At 38.7% G+C, this 20,557-nt stretch overlaps 1 protein-coding gene across 1 annotated transcript in view; it reads left to right on the top strand.

Annotated features, from left to right (window-relative positions):
- Window positions 1–2,412: 2,412 nt before the first annotated feature.
- The window catches only part of PALS1 (protein associated with LIN7 1, MAGUK p55 family member), a 56,259-nt gene continuing 38,114 nt past the window's right edge, over window positions 2,413–20,557 (top strand). The window contains exon 1 of the mRNA XM_067296610.1: window positions 2,413–2,509. The gene's annotated coding sequence lies outside the window, so the exon portion shown is untranslated. The remainder of the gene's footprint in view (window positions 2,510–20,557) is intronic.

Raw genomic sequence — 20,557 nt, 5'->3', positions numbered from 1 at the left:
ATCAAAATGTTCAGGTTTCAAACTCATAAAAGGGCTCAGCTGTGTATTTCTTTTCAGTTCCTTTCCACCTGAAGATAATCATTAAAAACTTTGAAGAAGAAGGGATGGAACAGCAGAGGCAGTACTTTGGTAAGTAACTTTCTTATTTCCATTAGGAAGTGTCTTATTAGATCCTCATATCAAAGATCAGTTGGTTAAGACAAAATAAACAAAGACTTTCCCAATCATCTTTCCATTTCCTTCCTCTTCCTCCCATTTGTCTTCTTTCCTTGTATCTATTGTTTTTAATTTGAATGCTTTGTCAAATTCAAGCTGAAATGTTAATTTTCCCACAGCAATTTTTGTGTTCTTCAGCATGCCAATAAACAGTACCCACAAAGCAAAATGAACTAGCATTTAGATCTGTTCTTTTAAATTGCTATCACAGAGATTTAAAGGAAAAGGTTACTTGGCTCTTTACAAATAATGCTGCTGATCCTGTCCTTTATTGTGAAACCTTTTCAGGTATGACAATTTCTTGGTCTGACAGAATATTTTAATCTCTCAGGTAGAATTAGCCAAGCATGCCTTATTCAAGCATCTTATGAATGGATTTGCCAGCTGGGCAAAGGCTAATATTAGGGTCTGAGAAAGCCAGAGAGAGGAGATTGGTTACCAAAGAAACAAACAGATCTTTAAGCAGCTATGTTCAAGAGATATCCCAAGCTCAGTCTTAACCTGGTCTGGCAACCTTTGGAAAGGATTAAAACTTTAGTTACAAATACAGGGTAAGAGAACAAAGGAGAGAAACAGAAAATCTAGAACCAGTGTGAATCCTTCTCTGATCTATGAAAAATTGTGTAACATTTTGAAGAAAACTCATTTGTTTAAAAACAGGCTTTGGGCAACACGCACACTAGAGGCACTGAGACCAGTGAGAGGGACAAGAAATGCTGTCAACTGAGGGAAGTTGTAATCAGAACTTACAGCTTTTTTAGTCTGTTCACACCAAATTTGGATATAGAAAAGACAGTAAACTAGCGATCAGTTTGGATGAGGATGACACCACTGCACTGACAGCCAGCTGCTAAACCCAGACACTTTTTGTAGCCATTGTAACTTCTAGGCAAGTATCAGATTTTGAAGAAGTCTTTTTTGGTTCTCAGGTCCTTTCCCAAAACAGTGTGTAAAAAAAAGGTTCGTGTGACCATTTTCACACGAAGGTGAAAAGAACTACTTTTGGTGCTGCTCAGCCATGAGATAGTACTGCAATGTTCTCCCTCCATTTTCCTTTGCGAAGTAAATAATTCTACAATCCACCAAATATTCATATTTCTTGTAATGCTCCACTTTTTCCACTCCTGCTCACTTGAATCAAAGACCCTTGTTATTGAACAAGGCCAGAGTTGAAATAGTTGGTTCTGTGTAGTGAAAAGGCATTGCTGCTCTGAAAATGAAAAACTCTAATGGACCGTGAGCCACAGTGTAAAAAGGTGCAACAGCTTCCTCTGCCTCAGCAAGACGCACATTAACAACAGGTCAATCGGCCATTTTATACGCTCAGGAAAGAAAACCATGGGATCTGGTTTTGTGACTTAAACAATCAGAGAGAATGTGTATATTTAAAAGGGATCCAAACAAAACGTGGTATAGTGTCAAATTATAGGAAGTTAAAAGTCTGCATCTGGATTTCATAATTGAAAATCATAGAGTTATAAATGGTTCAGCTGAAGCAAGAAGAGATGGGCAAAAAGGAGGTGTCTCTTTAACAGCATTTTAGTGGTTTAGGAAATCCTTTTTTCTGGCCTTGCTATGTGGAGCTAGCCATTTTGGCCAGGTCAAGTCATTTCAGTATTTCTTTTAATGCCTCAGGTAACAGTCTAGGCAGGCTAGCCTGAAAAAATGGGGATGGGAATGCAGTTTCTAGTTCAAACTAAACTGCAGCACTGAAGATTTATTTCCTTGGTCCTGTAAAACATGGGTATAGGCCTGGTAAAACTGCGTTTAATGACCTTTTTCCTCCGCTCCAGAGACGGAGCCCGGGTATTCTCTGTGCCCGAGCCTCTCCCTGCTCTTCCGAAGGCGAATCTGAGAATAAACGTTTTCCCTCCCGCAGCAGTCTGAAGCCAGGCCGAAACGCTCGGCCTCCGGCCGGGGTTGCCAGCCAGCAGCCAAGGGAAGGCCGGCAGCGGGCCGGGAAGGAAGGACGGGACAGAGGCGGCAGGGAGCGCCCGGGGCAGCTGTCCGCTGCGGCTGCCGGGAGACCACGACAGCAGCCCTTGGGCACCGTTGCCCCGGCCGCCGCGCCCTCCCCCCCCCCCGCGACGAGCCTCCTCGGCCGGGGGGGCGGGTCCCGCGCGTACGTGCGTCGGTTGGGAGGGGGCGGGGCCGCAGCGCGGCGCGGGGGCCGGGCCGGACCGGACCGGGCTGCGCTTGGCGGCGGCTGCGCAGCTCCGCGGGCTGGGAGAGGGGACGTGCGGGTGGCCGTGACTCCCGGCCGGAGCGTGTCAGCGGCGGCGAGGGAAGGACGGTGAGCGCAGCGCCCGCTGCGGCGCGCGAGCAACAGGTCGGGGCGGGAGCGCCAGCCCAGGCTGGCCGCGGCGCCTTCCCTGGGGCCCTGCCCGCGGCGCCCGCGCAGGCCTGCGGCTCCGCACCGCGCCGCGCCGGCGGCCGGGGCGGGCTCGGCGGCTCGCGGGGGCACCGCGCCGGCCGCTGCGGCCCGCCGGGCTGCGCAGCCCGACTGGAGGGGCGGCCCTGGCCGCTGCGGCTGCAGGTGCCCGCGCCGCTCCCGGAGCGCGGGCGGCGGGGGCCGGCTCACCCCGCCGAGAGCCGCTGCGCCGCCGCCGTCCCGGCGCTGCGAGTGCAGGCCCGGGGCGGTAGGGAGCGGCGGCTCCGCTGCGCTCCGCTCCGCCGGGCTCTCCGCGGGGCTGCGGGGGCGGCTGCTCTGTTGTCGCTTTCTTGGTGTTCAGTAAGCGCCCGCAGTGCCGCTCCCCTGTGCGCTTCGGAAACGCCGTCTCCGCAAAGGGATCGCCGGTATGTGGAGCTGCGCGGGGTTCGTGGCTTGACTAGGAGCGACTTCCAGGGGGTTTGGTAGTCTGCAGCAGTTAACACGCGTGTTGGCCGGAGCTACGAGGTTTGGGGAAAGCCTGCGCCGGTAACGTCCCTGTCGCGATAGTGCCCTGCTGCCAGGGCAGCCGGGGCCGTGTCCTGGGAGCGGCGGTGCGGGTCGGCAACAAAGAGCACGGTGGCGGGCAGCTTGCTAAGTCACGCTGCACAAGAGACTTAGATTACTCTGTATTTGGTCTGACTGAAAACTGTTGATATTAAAAAAAAAAAAAAAACTGTCCAAAATAATAACTTTAATTAGATGTCTCATAGGTGAGACAGATCTCTGAAAAAAAAGTTGAACAGTCAGGAATATGAAAAGGGGAAAGGTCAGCTTGAAGCCTCTATAATTGAAATATTTGGGCATAAACTAACTGCATCGTTCACTTACTAGAACAAAATACTCCTGTTCTGCATAACTAGACATTGTAGGCGAATTTTTTAAGAGTGACTAGTGTTTTTCTTTAAGTGTCTGCTGCTTTGGTGCACAGCTTCAAATGCCTTAAAGGGGCCTGTCTTTCTTTTTGGTGGATTGGGGTGTTTTTCCTGAATTTCCTAAGAATAGGATATCTTCGATGTGTCTTTGATTAGGCATCCAAACCTGTAATCTTTTCTTTTTAATTTGTCATTGAATTTTCACAAACACTACTTCTTTTTTTTCTTTTATCATAATCATCTTAGAACTGTAGTTACAAATTTAAATATCAAACACTTTAAAGTGTAGCTGTGTTTTATACATTTATTAACTGTTTTCCAACATACTGTGATCCAAAAACCCTCTGTATTTTACATGGTAAGACGTTAACTAATGGTTAGTGTTGTAGATGGTTTAACAAGGTATCAAATATTTATATTGCAGCACTTTGTGAACCAGCGTACTAGAATGTTAAATTTAATTAACATTACTATTAATACATGATCACTCTTTTCAAAGGAGTTCTTTCAAACTTTGCCTTCTTCCAATGTGTGTCTTGTTTCCTTACAATATATGGAATAGTTATGGGTGGTAATTTTTGTTCTATAGAAATTAGATGACGGTAAAGATGATTGTTTTACTTAAATTTTATTGGATTTCCTTTCACAAGATCTGGACTTATTTTGAAAAGTAAATCTAAATACTTCTTTGATAAACTGAGTTAGCCTTCTTAGGAGTTTGCAAGGATTACTCAGACCATTGAGGGGTGCCAGGCATCTTTCATTACCACAGCAGTATGTGATGTAGAACCAGTAAAAGTGTAATGTAGAGGTTAGCATTCATACTGAGGGTTATGGACACACAAAACTTAATGTAGTCTGAAGTTCATATGTGTCCATATTTTTTTGCCATGTAAATAACTGTATTTTCATAACACTTCATTTGCTGCTTTCTAATTAAAATCTCTTGCTACAGTTTGAAGTTGCAATCTTTTAAAAATCCTGCGGCATTTGTAGATATAAATTCTGTTATGATGTCTCCTTAAAGACTGGAGCTTAACATCATATACTAACAGTTGTAACTACCTGTTTCAGCTATTCAGATTTTCCTAATTTGCACTTTTGATTAACTGCATTCCTAGTAAAATATTAGGCTTTTAGAATTCTGAAGGCTAAGAGTTCAAACAGTCTACTGCTCCTTAGAAAAAAGGATCAGTATTTGCATTCATATGTCAAATTTAAAATTCTTAAGCTTTGTAGTATCTGGTCATTTAAAAAAAATATATATGCACCTTCTTAATGTAACAAGTAGTGTTGTAGAAAGGCTTGATATTACAGTATTTGGAACACCAGAGTAATTATTATTTTGTTCATTCATCAGAAAACCTCAAAACTTCTCTTAAATATTAATTAAATGGTGTTATATTGTGTTCTTTTTATTAACGGACAAAGTGAGGCATTTGTGTATTTGAAAAGATTTGCTGGTACATCTTTGGTAGAAAACTCACTTGCTGGAAACATGGCCTATTCTGTGATTTTTAAATCAAGTATGCTGTCAAAAATTTTTCTAGTATAATTATCTACTGAAATGCTTTATCTAACACAGCAATTCTGGCAAAAGTAGTGTTTTATGTTTGCATCCTCCTCCCCATGATTCTGACCTAACTATGTGGTGAAATGCTTTAAGTGTAGGTCAGGTCGAAGTACAAAGCAGAATTCTAAACAAAAGATAAAGAATTATAGCCAGATAAGTTATTTATATGCCAGGACATTTTCAAATAAGCTTTTTTTTAAAAAAAAAAAAAACAGGTGTGATAAAATATGCATGTCTATTGATAGACACTTGTTTTATACTCCCAAGGATGTCCAATTGCATACTAATGAATAGCTGTTTGGGAAGCAAAAAATACTGTGAGTCTCAAAGTATGCATCAGTTGAAAAAGAAAGTGAGCAGATATAACATTAGTAACACACAAATGAATTGTATAAGGAATGACTCTAATCTTTAAAGCAGGAGACAAAAAGACAGGGCCAGTCCTGCATACTTCTTTTCTGCAAAGAAAGTGATGTGATGTTACCTCTCTTAACAGGTGGTTTGAGTACTTGGCCAGTATGTTGAAGTTCAGGTTCTAATTCCTCTACTGTTTGGGGGAACTTGAAATCCACATCTGTCAGTTCCCAGGGGAATGCCTTAATGGCCAAGCCACTGGGTGTTTTGATGCGAGGCACTTCCAGACTCCAGTGAGTTTCATTCCTGAGGAGTAATATTCCCTTGTGGCAGGGAGCAAGCAGGGTATGTAGCCCAGGGACTGGCTGGCAGCGAAAATGATCAGTACAGCCTGATGATTTGAACCCAGCCCTCCTGCATGTGGGCCAAGTGTTGAATAAGTAAGAGAAAAGTTTTTTTTTTTGTTTTGTTTTGTTTTGTTTTTTTGTAGTGTGGAGTTAAATTCTGGGGGATTAAGTCTCTATTCTTTTTCTTTTTGTTTATTCTTGGCTAACTTGGCCATTTGCTACTCATGTTTAGTTTTAGGCACTTGAACTGGTTTCTTACCTGAGGGCTGTGGAGTCTAGTAAGTGGCAAGGCATTTAGATTCTCTTGTAGATCTAGTTCTGCTTTCTTACAAGATGAGGAACAATTAGATACAAGAATGTAATTGTTTCAACATACCTGTAATTATTATCTGCTCTATGAAGATCACTGCAATGCATTATGTTTCCCTAAGTGATTTGCCTATTGCATCATGTATCAGTTTTGGTAGTCCATAATTATCTTCTAAAGAAAAATGATGAGTAAGAATTAGTTAAAGTGACTTTCTGTTAACATTTTTAATACTTAATTTTGCCTCAACTCTATGGTCTTTCATTTTTTGCATTTTTTCTCTAGGCTTAGAGAAAAGGTTTGACAATTGGTATGTGTGACAGTGTAGGTCATGGTTGTCAATCATCAAGTTTAGTATTCTGAATTTACCATGCTTTATCAGTATAGAAAACAAATTCCCCATATCTCTCAAAAATCTAAAAACAGATGAAATAATGGAAGGAAATTCTGGAAAAAAGCTAGTTTGTAGAAAAATATATTAGAAAACAAACTATGAATTTCATCCTTGTTTTGCATTAGGATTCGTATTATGGGGAAGTAGTGGGAAAGTACTGGCTTATTTGAGCATAACAGATAAGTCAAAAGGCTCTCAAATGGTTTTCAGAAAGGCAATATATTAGAACCACAACTGATTTCTGGGAAAGATATGTTAAGGAATAGAAGAGTTAAATGGTCCTTTACAAAAGGCATTAGCAGTACTCTAGTATAGTCAGAGAGTATGTTAGCATCTAAAGACCACACCTGTGTATTAACATCAAATGTTGTGTGAAAAGTCAGTATGAATTGCCTCATTTTTATAGTGTGAAGTTGTTCAGTGATATCTTTATGCTGTCTATAATGTTGAATTCAGCAAAACTAAACCTTTGATAACTAGGAAGTGCTGGTGCAACCTCATCAACTGCTCTTTGACCTGGCAGTAGCCACTGGAAGGTGTCTACATGCATTCCAATTCTGTTTCCAGGGATAAGAATACATTTTAAAGTCAGGAAGGAGAGAGTGGAAAAGAACTACTCATTTAGGCACCAGTAGTACTGAGCTGATTTGTCATGAAGTTCTGATTACAAACGTTTGTCATCAAAGGGGGACAATGTGTATTAGTGCCTAAAAGAGTTGCTTCTTATTTCAGTTGCATGTTATAAGGAATGCCGGGGATTTGTGTATGAGCATGTTGTTAGCAGTGTGATAGCGTATGAGTGACTTGTATTTAGTGAGAGATATATGAAAGAATAACAAAACTGTTAAAATGTTCATCTTGTTCAAGGCTGAAAGGTTGCTAAAATGTAAATGGTATGATGCTTTAGTAAAATCACTGTTAAGAGAGAAATGACTTCACTTGATGTTTCTCACTGCTTGTCTTCTTCCCAGAATCTTACTCTCAGTTTGGGTGACAGAGATCAGCTGATCAGCTCTTATCTCAGTCAATGTTCAAGTGTATAACCAAGTGTTCTGTTAACTGAGATGATCTTCATAGTCAAATCCAGTGAAGGGAGTATGCCTTGACAACTCCTTTTCTATTTGTCATTTATTTAGGAGCTGGTCTTTTGTGTGGCAGAGGAGAATTCTAGGTAGGGAAGCTTCTTTTCTTCATGGCAGTTGTGGTATTGAGCTGTTAAATTCTTCAACGTGGGAGATATCATGACAACACTTTCTTTAGAATATGATGCCTCAGTGCATAAAGCTAAAGGCTTGACCTTAAAATCAGATCAAGCAGTGTCCCTCAAAGTCCTGGCTGAAAACTTCTGGTTAGCCTGGTTTATCTTGTTTTATCAAATCACTGTTGATTTATCTGCTACTGTTAATCAAAGCTGAGACAGGTTATGTATGGAGATAGGCTAATCATGGATTAATACAGTGCATCTCAGCTGTCTAAGAAAATTAAAGCTGCTTTTGTGGAAGAGATATTACAAGTTAATGGGTTGCACTCAACAGAAACTAGATGCAAGTCTTGTATTGGCAAAAAGAACGTGTTACTATTTCCTATAGTGAATATGTCCTATTTCCTAAATGTTCTCTCATCTCTGAAGGCAAAACTTGTGCTTTTGGGCTATGCATCCATAGTTTTCAAACAGCAGAGGGTTAGCATTGTATTAGTTTGTATTGTATTGATTTTACTTCTTAGGTATGTATATGTCTGTTTTCAGAGAGTGAATTTCTCTTTTCCCAGTGTTTGAAAGGACCTATGATGTCAGCAGATAAACTTAGTCCTGTGTTAGCGGGAGAATATAGTATTACTGGATGTCATGTGCTTTCTGCAGAATCAGTTCCTGTAGGATCAAGCAGTGATAGAATTGCTTAGTGCTACTGTGCAGTAGCATTTACATTTTCTTTAAACAGTATTAAAAATTCTCAAATGCAGGAAGGAAGGAAAGTGATTGGCTATTGAACTGGATATAGGTATTTAAAAGTTGTTGTTGCAGGATAATTGAAACGAGTTTAATGCAAGCTCATACTTTTTTTTTTCTTTTTTCCCAGTAATCAAGGTGCGTTCTAAATTTGTAACCTAATTACTTACAGGGAAGCACAGTCTCTTAGAGAAATGAGATAAAAGCTGATCAGCTTGGCATTGCCTTGCTGGGTTGAGTGAGTAAATGACTTACAAGCCCAGTAGTATTTATGGTTTGGTTTTGACCAGACCAGGATGGTCTGTTTCACACTTCATTTCTTGAAGAGCCATAAAAAGCACTAGAATTCTTTTTGAGCCCCAAGTTCTTGTTAGATTAGTGGACTTTTTTCTTTTGTGCTGTGTTATCACTTTATGATGGTTCTTGCCCATTCTTAGAATATTCATCTAGTGTGTGCTATGTTCTTCTCATCAAGACTTTAACCACTGTGATACGATCTCTTCCTGGCAAAGCATGTTGCTTCAAGGTGTTATGACAGGTACTAGCTAGAATTCCTAAGGTGTCAGTTGCTCCCCTTCAGTGGAAAGGGGAAGAAAGTGGCTGTCTGTGGCTTCTACAGAGTCTGATAGATACTTTTTACCTTTTAGCTGACTTAAATTTCTTTTTTCTCCATTGGTTCATCAAGCAAGACAAAAAGATTAAGGACCGTAAGAATATCACAAAGAAAGTTAGCGATCTGAAAAACATGTGTCATTTGTCCTTCCTTCCAGAAGAAAAAATCCTAAGGATAGTTTTAAGGTAACTCAACAGGAGAAAAGCTGTTCAAGACAGGTTATTTTGACATATTTAGTAGGTCATTACTTTCTTTAACCTTTTGCCAATCTTCAAGTAAGGAGAAGTCAAAATGAATTGCAGCTGAGAGCTTTTTCTCTCTGACTGAAAAATAGAACTCTGCATTTTGTTGTATGATGTTTTGAAGCAGCAGTTAAGAGTTATTTTGGCTTCTTGCTTATGAAGTAATTGTTAGGTTATAAACTATTTCTACTTTGATATCAATGTCGTCTTTAGGCTAGTGAATCTATAACTATAACAGGGAGTAATCATATCAGTTTGAATAGTCATGATGTATCATTTTTCCTTAGATCTTTCTTGTTTTAGTGTGGCCTTTTTGTATTTTTGCCACTACTTTTTTTGCAATGTTTGTTGCTCATTTTCTTGCGTTCTGTACTTCTGCAGATCTTCAAACACAGGTCTTAGAGTTGACATTCTTTAAATAGGCAAGACAAACAGTAGTGGGAAGGAAAAAAAGGTTATGTATTGGATCACAGCATTCCTACACTCTGTTAAGTCTTGTGACCTTTTGCTTTATCTTTCCTATGCTATTATTGTACTGCATCTTAAAGTTGGGTTGGCCTGTAAAGTAGTACCTATGCTTAGTACTTCTTTCCTTCTACACTGCTGTCTTGGTTCTTCTTTAGGTCTTATGATGCTCTTGTTCTCTTATCTCAGCTCCGATGTATTCAAAGATACCCCTTCTATTTTGGCATCAATTTTCTATGCAAGAGTGGAGTTAAACAGGAATACTGCTTTTTATGGGACATAATGATGACTGTTATCTAGTAGTATGGGAAGGAGAGTAGTCCAGTGCCAGTAGCTCTAGAAGTAATTTTTGGCAAGTGTGTAATGGGATTATTAGATGTCCGTGAAGTGCAATATAATTGGAGCAGACTCCTAGTTTCTGTAGAACTGGTGAGAACAGATTTTCTTAGTGAGAAAATTATTTTTAACTGTAGTATCTGTTCGCTATGCTTTATCTAGTGTGAGTGACAGCCAGAAAGCCAACCAAATGTTGACTGTATCAGGAAAGGCATTGAGAAGATGACAGAAGATTTTGTATTGTTGCTCTGCAAAACTCTGTCTTACTCTTGTGTACAGTTCAGGTCTCTACATCTAAGGATGTACATAGCAGTAGAATTAAAAAAAAAAAAGGGCAACAAAAGCATCCAAGGGAATGGAGCCTTACAAGAAGATACTAAAAAGATTGGAACTTCTCAGTTTGAAGAGAAGGCTGAAAGGGGATATGATGGAGGTTTCAGGAAAAAAGAGTCATGAAGGCTGTGGAGCTCACAAATGCAGGGTGCAGTTGATTAAACTGATAGATAGGTTTGAAACAGATAAAAGAGGGTATGTCTTTGCAGACTGGGTGCTGAACTGGTGTTTACCACAGGGTTTTGTGGTATCAGCAGGTTCAAAAAAAACCCCAAGAAATTAAACAGATTCCCAGACAGCAGGTCCACTGACAGATACAGTTAATGGTTCATAATAGAACAGTCAGGGATGTACCATCTAATGTCCTTAATTCAACAATTGTGGATGCTTGGGGAATACAAGTTATCCTTAAACAGCATGTCTGGTTGCCACTGTCAGACACAGAATTCTGGGCTTGATGGACTGTTGGTCTGACTAACCCAGTAGGGCATTTCTTTTATTCTTACCCTAAACATGCAGAAACCAATTTTAACTTCTTACTGAAATTTGCTCTCTAAAAATATGGCAGGTAAATGCCAGATTATGCCAACCAGATAGTATACTACACTAGACTACAAGCATGTAACAAGCTGGTTGAAAAAGGGGGGAACTGAAGAGCTGAGAAGCCCTAGCAAGGGAGGGTAAGAGGAGCTTGGGCTCAGCTGAAAATCTAGATCTGCCTGCTAAGGCAGTCATGTCTCCCCTGTGAACTCCTCTCCGCAAAAATGGCATATTTGGTGTCACCATTGGGATTCCGATGGTTCGGTTTTGATGAATGGACATGTGGGGCCCTCTGTTACAAATATAGTTTTGTGATGCCACATTTAGAATTTATTTTTTGTACTTGTTTGGAAAGGCAAAGAGATTATTAGAAGTTAGTTTAGTTAGAAGCTAAAAAGCTCAGTTAAAGGTGGTGGGAGGGGACAGTCGGCAGAAGTGAAGTCTATGCACAAGTTCTTTTTGAAGTCTTGAGTATGTTTTCCACAGCTAATCAGTGGTGATTCCTAATTTATAAGTACTGTATGTGTTTGATCTTAATGAGTAAGTGCTGTGGCGATAACTGCACAGTACACATTTAAAGCTTTCATTTAATGGAAAGTGTAAAATGTAAAACACTGCCTCTCCAGTAGTAAGGTATTAAATATTTGCATAATTTTTTTCAAATTTAACAACTTGAGTTGCAAACTTGAATTTATGTGTACTTATTCCTCTAAGCCAGTTTCTGACTTCCATTGGTGAGAACTTCATACAATTTCTCCTTCTGTCAATATTTTTAAAGTCTTTTCTATACAAATATTTAATGAATGCAGCTGCATACCTAAGTGGCTGGGTAGCAAATGTAGACTAGTTTTGTGTTCTATCTTAAGTGCACACTCCTGTCAGATCTTAGAAAAATATTTAACACTGTTCTTCTGGTATTATGTGTGTTAGTGCTGCTTCTAACTTCTGTAGTTGGGACTTCATGTGATAATTAACATTCCATGCAAAACCTCAATGCTTTATTTCTTAGAGCTACTTTAAAGCTGAGTGTTTAGGCTTTAAGGTACATAATATGACTAACCAGAGACTGTTAAACTTAATTACTAATTGTTTAAGTTTGCATTGTGCTTTTGACACTTTTTATGAGAGCTTGTTGGTTGGTTTGGATGGATTTGTGATGAGTAGTGCATCTGATTCTAGTTACTTTAGAAAAAATTTAGGTTGTCACTATAGCTTGGTGATTAACAAGTCGGTTTTTACCTTTTCCTGTTCAGCTCCTCTTGTCTAGTTCATCACTTGCAGAATTGGCAGAAAAAGTGGTTGTTTCTCAGTCATTTCAGTGCAGTGTGATGTCTGAGGGAGAGAACCCAAACTAAGATGCAAGGCTTAGCACTGAAGTGGCTGAGGTGTCAGTACACATTCCCTACTGCCAGCCCTGCTTTTGGGATCAGTGACTTCTGACCTGGGGTTGGGCAGAGTCTACAGCTGAGGATAGTAACTTAATCTACTACAACAAGATTTGCTAGAGCTTGTCTATCAACATCTTTAAATTAAGCTGTTGTCCCTTCAGCTCAGCCTCTTATGCAGCCTTATTTTCTTCTTTACTTGACAAAGATAATGCAAAGAAATAACAATTGGCCTTACATCTTATGATCACTCTTTGCAAGGAACTCCATCCCTAACTTCTAACCTGTACTTTGAGGAAGCCATTAACCATCAAGCATGTTAATGTTGACCATTACACCATTTCAGGTATTAAGGATTAACATATTGTTATATTAATATATTCTTACAGTTATATTCCTGAAAAATTTTATTTACCAGTTGCAATTTGCCCTGGCTTAGATTTCTGGGTTTAAAATGTTGTACTATGCAGAAATGCACTGCACTAATTCAGTATACATAACCACAGTGTATGCAGAACCAAAATCAAAATAGAGATATCAGTAATAAATGGTAATATCTATTACCCAAAACAAGACTCCTGTCTTGCACATGAGAGCCAGTTGAATGGGCTTTTAAAGTCTAGAGGAGTGAGAAAAAAGTACATTCATGGACTTAATTGGTTAAAATCTAAAATTCACCAGGAAAAATATTTCTGTTTGTATTCAGAATTTCAGAATTGATCTTGAGAGAGTACAGGTGCATATCTAGAATGCTTCTAGTCAGCAGAGTGTAGAGATATTCATAAATCTCATTGGTTGATCTCGCATAGTACGTTCTGGTTGCAATACTTGAAAATTGTTAGGTGAAATTTTACTGGAACTCACATTTTTAAGCTGTGAATATTGACTAAATATCTGGAAATAATTGTATCTCCTTTTATAAATCTTGTCAAAAGTATAAAGGTTATGAGTGCTGATTATATCAGATTTTTCTCTCCAGAGTAAGTAAATATTTTCCTCTTTTAATATAAAATGTGAGCTGGCTTCAGATTGACAGTACTTTCTACATAGATAAGTACCTTCTAACTGATTGGTCAAATGGAAAAGCACATGTGAAGCTTTTGGTTCAACTCAGAACTCCTGGAAGTGGTGGGTGAAGTCTGTCCATTTGCACCCCAAACTGTGGGATACCTCAACATTCCTAGTTTTGCTCTATTATTTTCTGAAGAATGTTCTCTGTAAAAATAAATTTTGTTATTGCAGGCATTGTAACACGGTGGTAGCGGAACAAAATTCTATTCTGCTTGCATTGCTGAGCTGATGTGTTTTTTGAGGGACTGGAGAACTTTGAGGGCCTGGTAAAAGATAGCTCCTCTCAAAGACTTTCTTTAAATCAAATGGAATAAAACTAAGTGTCTTTGTTGAACACATATGTCAGAAGGACAAAATGATTGCTTTGATCCTGAAAGTTCTGAATTTCTTCAGCTTTGAAACAAAGACCCTAGACTTGACTTTGGAAAACTGAAGGAAGTATCATAGATATTGGGGTTTCTGGGTGACATCTGTTGTTTCCACTGAGAATCACTATCAGCTGCATCATTCATTATTCTCAATTTTTCAAATGAGTTTAAGGTATAACCTGACCTGAATTGCATTGTAATAATTCAGTTGGAGGTGACAAAGCAGATGTAATGGACAATGGGTAATCTATATCCCAACAAATTTTTTGCTATTTTCTAAGGAATTGATGGTAAAAAAACAATGATAAAGCGTAAAACCCTGTCAAGACTGAGAGAAAATCAGATATACCAGCTTTGATTTGCCTCACTAACCCAGTTGGTTGATTTGGCACTGAGGATTAAACCCAGTGACCTCACTTGCAGCCGATTGCTCTGAGTAATTGGCTCATGAACAGTGTTGCTGTGCTTCTTCAAGTGGTCAGTTGTTTTTTGTTTTTTTTTTGGGGGGGGGGTTTGAGATTATTTGAAAAAGTGAATGTTGTTTTATACATTCAGGCTCCAAACAAAATGATAAAGTCACTGAAGTATTCTTGGCTTGTTCAGGAAAAGTCTGTGTGTTTTTTCAGTTTTGTATTTTCTAATGAAAAATCTCAAGATCAAATGCTTCCCTAGGGCAAGAACCTGTCTTCTCACTCTGCAAAATTAGAAAGCAAAATCTTGGAACCTTGCTTTTTTTTTTTGTCACGCAGAATGCATGTAATGTGCTCAGAGGGGTGGTAGGAGAGAAAGTCATGTGCAGACGGCTAATGAAGAACCTCTGTCTGTAAGGCATTAGAACAGCTGTCAGAGGAGCTTTTTTCAGTATATTTCCATGTAAGGTACTAGTGCTGTTCAGTACTAACCCTGCCTAACCCTCCTGGGTTAGTATTTGTAGATTTCTAAACAGTGCAATTTATTATAATGACTGTATTATTCAAGCTGTTATGGGCTTCTTAGAAAATGAATACTGCACCGTATCTTTATTATCTTCCTTTGATTTCTAGGCTTAGGTGAACTCTAAAGCATAAAGGCTCACTTTTGTACATCTGACAACTGTAAAATATAGGACTCCAGTGTCTGCTGCTACTTTTTGAACCTTCCTACTATAACACAATCAAAATATTTACAAAACTGATTTTACTGGCCTCGAAGGTGACACTTCAAACCTTATGTTAGCATGTTTTCTCCTTCAGTTAAGAACAAGGAACCCGTGGAACCCTGTGGACCTGAGCATTACTGGAACATTCATACTTCTTGTAAGCATCGGAACTTCTCCGATTAATCAGTGCTCTCAGTTAAAGTTCTGTAATGATAGTATTTTCATTCTACCCAACTTTGTCTGAAAGACCATATTAAAGGGCTTCAAAATTGGACAATATGGTCTTTGCAGGAAAAAGAGCTGCATATTTTGCTAGTAAGTAAGAGAATATAAGATGGGTGTCCAGAGAGTAGCCTATGACCTGGATAAGGACCCAGCAGAACCGTATTGTGGACACTCCAGGGTGTCAGGGAGGGAGCAGACTGTTGCCTGAGAGCCTTCTTACTTCTCTTTACTCATGATTAATATGCAGATGTCTGAGCTAATAAGCCATCATGAACTTGGAGCGCGCAGTTAGCATAGCACAGACAAAGATTGAATTAAGCATGCTGTATTAATTCCAGATCACTGCTGATTGTACCAGACCCAGGTACTTCAGTGTCACTTGAGTTTTGTCTGTCTTGTCTTCTAAAATGGTATCTGTAGGCATTACCTTTATCAGAATATCCCAGTCCTTTCCTGCTTACTGGGAACACTGACTGTAAAATGTTTTTATTGGGGATTTAAAATATATTTTATTTTTCAGCCGTTATCCTCAGTGGTACTTTGAAAATTGTGCTAGAAAACTTTTATTAATTGACCTGCAGTCATGTCAGACCTCTTGATTATACTCACCTGCCCAGTTCTTTAGGGATTCTTTTTACTCATTCATTAGGAAAAAAATTAAGGCAGTCTGAGATCCTGACACCTCTTTCTCAGTGAGTTGGGGAACGAAGGGGGACAAGAGCATTTCCCTAACAATATTATGTAGCTGCTATGTGTTCTTAAGTTTTCATAGATGTTTGAATCTTTTTGTGTCTTATGCTCAATAAAATTTTGAAGTTGTGACTTTTGTAAGCTAATAATTTATTTTTGTAAGCAAACCAGTTCTTTCCTCTTCTATTGAACATCCTATTGCTCTTTTAAATAAAAGTGAACAATTTACCTTCTGTAGGCAGTTCCTTATCTTACATACCTTTTGTGTATTTCCTTACTTTGTTTCATGTGAAAGCGTTGGTGCATCTCTAGTAACTTACATTGCTGATATTCAGACCCTTCCTTTTCTCTTAAGAAAATGAGTGGAACCTACTCCAGGTGAAGGTATGCCTTGTTTTGTTTGCATAAAAGAAAGCTGAAACTCTATAATTTATGTTGATTAATTTATCTTAATAGAGAGCACTTTAATCTCTTTCTACTGAAAAGGATCAAGCATTTTCCTATAATGTGATCTAATACTTTTGATAAAATCATTAGGCAGTCTGTTTGTTTTATAAAGGCTCTTCACAGAATAGCCTTGCCATTATTCCTGAAGTATCATTAAAAGTTATTCCATACTACTAACAACAGATGATTTGAAATAGTCTGAGGCAATTCAGATAAATGTCAAGAAAATACTACTTAAATTTTAGCTTTTTGCACTGGATGATATTATTGGGTTGCATTCTAGTTGATTTTATAATTCTCATTTTAGCCAAAGTGCCAAACTTGTCTTTTGTAAATGGGCCTCAGAAGTCCTAATCCTAGTGGATACATTTGTGAAGTTGTTCTGAGATTGAGAAAGCAGATAACATTCATTGTCATCTTGGTTTTTATCTGATGTATAGGGTAAGCAAATCTCTTAATTTCTCTGAACCTTTGGGCATTTCTTTCTTCCTGAACCCTTTGTTGCTAATCATGCAGCACCTTTTTGGAGTGGTTTTGACTTTTATTTGTTCTTTCGCTTAAACACGCTAGCACATGGAGTTTCTTGTACAGACTTCATCTAATTTATTAGGTGTAAATTGACTAATCTACCCCTCGTAAGAGTTAGTACCACTTTAGCTTTTGCAGATCTGTAACTCATCAAAAATTGCAGTTGTATTGGTGACGAAAGGAGCAAATGAAGTAATTTTGAGACCATTGTTTTATGTACAGATGATCTTTACAGTTCATGTACAGGTGACATTACAGCTGTTTGCCACTGCATGTGGGAGGTTTCTTTCTTTTGCCATTTTATAGCACCAAGTTGGCTTGCTGAGAGTGAGGCAGGGGGTTCAGAGTAACGTGGAGGTTGTCTCTATCTTGCAAAATCGTATCCTCAGCACAAGTGGGAAGAGTGGCTGTAAATTGAGACTGCTTTGAGACATAGATGTATGTGCATGTTTAGAGGTGGGTGGTGTGCACTGCATCTTAAAGTTTTTCAGCTTTGCTGCTTCAGTGCTTTGTGAGAATATGCTTCTGTGAAATCTTCAAAAAGTATGTCTAGAAAACTAAAATCAAAAAACAAAACTACTAGGCAAGAAGACGACCAGGTGTTTTCAAGATTTGCTGAGCAGAAGCATGGACCCGCAACTAGAGTCCTTGATGCATGTCAGACGCTGCAAATGTGTAATGTGTTAATGTTAGGATCCAGATGAAGTTTCTCAACTGAAAACTCTTCAGTAAAACTGACTGTTTCTTAGGGTAACTACACTGAAGACTTGAGAGTAGTTAGTTGTGTTGTCATTGCTACTCTGAAACTTTAGTGTGATGTTCCAGTTTTTGACTGCAAAATATCCTGTTTTTCCCGTGACTTACAAGGGAGGTGCATCAGACTGGATTGTTAAAATTTCTACTTCTATAACCTTTTCAACTTAATTTTCATCATGTATCTTATACCTGAGTGAGGGAAAGGACAGAGGCAGCTTCCAGGGCAGCATATAGAAATGCTGATATTGGCACTGTGCTGTGTACCCAGTTAGGATTTTTGCTATCTTGGTTTTGTCATCTTAGTCTTGTCCTTTGACAATGAATTCTGCTTTAGTACAAGGAGGAGGTTTTAGAATAATTCAGCTTTCCTATTTGTCTGATTACTGAATGAAAAATTGCTTGAATTTCTCCAATTATCAGCTTCTCTTCATATCATTTAGTCCTAGACTCTTTTCTTTTTCTTCTCCTGCATTTTCATTTTCTTATGGAAAAAGAAGATTCATCTTCAATATCTAGAATTCATACTACAAACAACTTCTGGTTAGTGGTGTTCTGCAGAGCAATAACTGAAGTCTCAACACCTGGTTTTGCTGCAGGGCAGGACTGCTGTGCTGAGGAACAGCAGGGAAGCTAGCCAGTTTGGGGATAAAAGTACTGAGAATATTTCAGGCTGTTCTCTGTCAGAATCAATGATGTGGACATCATGATGGTGAATGTTAGCATCTATGGCAAATTTTAGTAAATTTTTCTTTGGATAACTTCATAATTGTAACATTGTTTCCCAGAATGCTTCAGTATCAGGAAGTGTTACTAATGCAGTGTGTAGGTAAGACTAGTGTTAGATTACTGATTTGTCTTCACCTCTAGTGGAAAACAGTTATCTGTGTAGTCTTTGTATGAGAGGGCAGCAGCCAGGAACATAATTTTGCTGAAGGGATACAAAGTGGTACTTACACTCTAAAGCTCATATTTTTACATATATGAAAATGTTAATTTAAAAATACCTTATGCCCAGAGTGTTGCAGTTCTTTTTATTCAAAGGATTAACACAGTAAAACCTGTTAAAGACTCATTTCCTCAAGGCTTTTTTCTTTAACCCAAAGTAGAACTGCCAAATACGCAGCTTACATTCTTGGATAAGCTTTATTATAGGAATTTTGGCTCTATGGTTTTGAATTTAATAGTGGTTTATCTTCAGTTGGATGGCATCAGTGTGTTCTTATGAAGCTTAAACTTCTAATAGGTTTGTTCCAAAGGAATCAAATCTATGGCTCTTCTGGAATGAAACTAAACAATGATTACTGAAGACACTGCTACCTAAAGTGGCTGTATATTGACTTTGTTTTAAGTTTGTCAACAGGATTATTTTTGTGAACACTGAGTTCTTACTTTCTAATTTGGGTTTTGGGGTTTGGGGAGGTTCTGGTTTGGGATTTTTTTTGTTGGTTTTTTAAGAAATTTAAGCTGCGTTGGTGTAACGCACATAAATATGTTTGTATTGCTGGTATGTAGAACTTGTACAAACTTAATCTCCCGGTATTTGTTTAAGGGGTTGGGTGTGTGATTGATTCCTCTAAGTATTGCTCAATAACTTTTTCAAATATATTCTTAATGTTTAGTGCCCTTTTGTGTAATACCAATACAGCTTACTTCATTGAGTGGTGAAACGCAAAGATATCCTGCATTCATGACTTGGAGCTATTCTTTCCTTCTTCACATTTTCCCATTATGAAATACCCAAATTGCTCAGATCTAACAATGGCACCAAGAGGAAAACTTTGTCTCTTATGTAAATGATTCATTGTCTTGCATCCATTCAATTTTGATTTAACTTAATTTTTATGCACAATCATTCCAGGTAGAGGCGATGTCCAAATATGTAATGTCTTGTCTACTTTTCTGTTGAGAAACTTATTTGTTTCAGTTGTTATAACAGTAAAAGGTATGTGTGAAAGGTAAACTGGGGCAAATTAGTGAATTTTGACTTTGTTCAGGAAACTAGGAGGACAGCCTGGCCATTCCTGAATTGTGATTTCTGCTTTTTCTTGCTGTTAAGATTTTCATTGCTGGTTGATCATTACTGCAGTGGATAAATAGTAGGTATACATGTGTATGGAGCTAGACTTAGTTGTCAAACATTTCGGAAGGTTTTAATGATTGGGCAAATGTTATACTTCTGTGAGAGAGTAATTGTGTTCTAGTTAATATAAGCAAGTGTATAGATTGTGTATATATTTTTTATATATATATATATATAAGCAAGTGTATATATTGTGTAGTGTATAGATTAAAATTCCTTTCACCGTTTCTCCATTTCGCTGACACAGAATATTCAAAATGAATAATGAGAAATTTTTGTATAAGAAGCAGAAATTCAGTCTTCAGCTTTCAACTCTCAAATCGGGGGTGAGAAGAAAGCTTATAGATGTTACCAAAAAAGGAGAAGTTTGTTTTTAAATGCGGGTTTTCAACACTACTCTTTGAGGAATCATCTTCAGCTTGGTTAGTGTAAGAAATTGAGAGGAAATACTAAGTTGATTATACTTGAAGAGTCGTTCCACAATCTTGAGCAGAGAGACGTTTCTCCTGAATTCCACCTTTCGAGTTGTTGAATCTTTGTTCCGTAGAGCTGGTTTGAGACTGCTATGGAGGGACTTGAATCATTTAGCTTATTAGTGTTTTTTGCTGACTTATATAGTGATGTTTCATATTTTAGTTCAACAGCTCAAGTGATGAGTTAGTTTTCTGTGCAGGATTATTGCACCAATACATATGAAGTTAGTTTGTAACTCTGAGCTGTCATATAGGAATGGATCTTGCATTTCTTTTTGAGTTTATCACAGTTTCCTAATGTTTTGTGAATAAAAACATCTGCTTTAAGAAGGCTTCAGAATCTGAATGTAGTTTCTTTGCCTTAGCAAAAGAATTGAGCTATGAAAGAACTGTGCAGCCACAGTTTTTATGTTCTTGCGTACAGT

This window comes from Apteryx mantelli, chromosome 4, assembly GCF_036417845.1.
Source record: "Apteryx mantelli isolate bAptMan1 chromosome 4, bAptMan1.hap1, whole genome shotgun sequence".
NCBI classification, from domain to species: Eukaryota; Metazoa; Chordata; class Aves; order Apterygiformes; family Apterygidae; genus Apteryx; species Apteryx mantelli.
The sequence above is the reverse complement of the archived record's forward strand: the minus strand, read 5'-3'. Positions and strand labels throughout refer to the sequence as shown.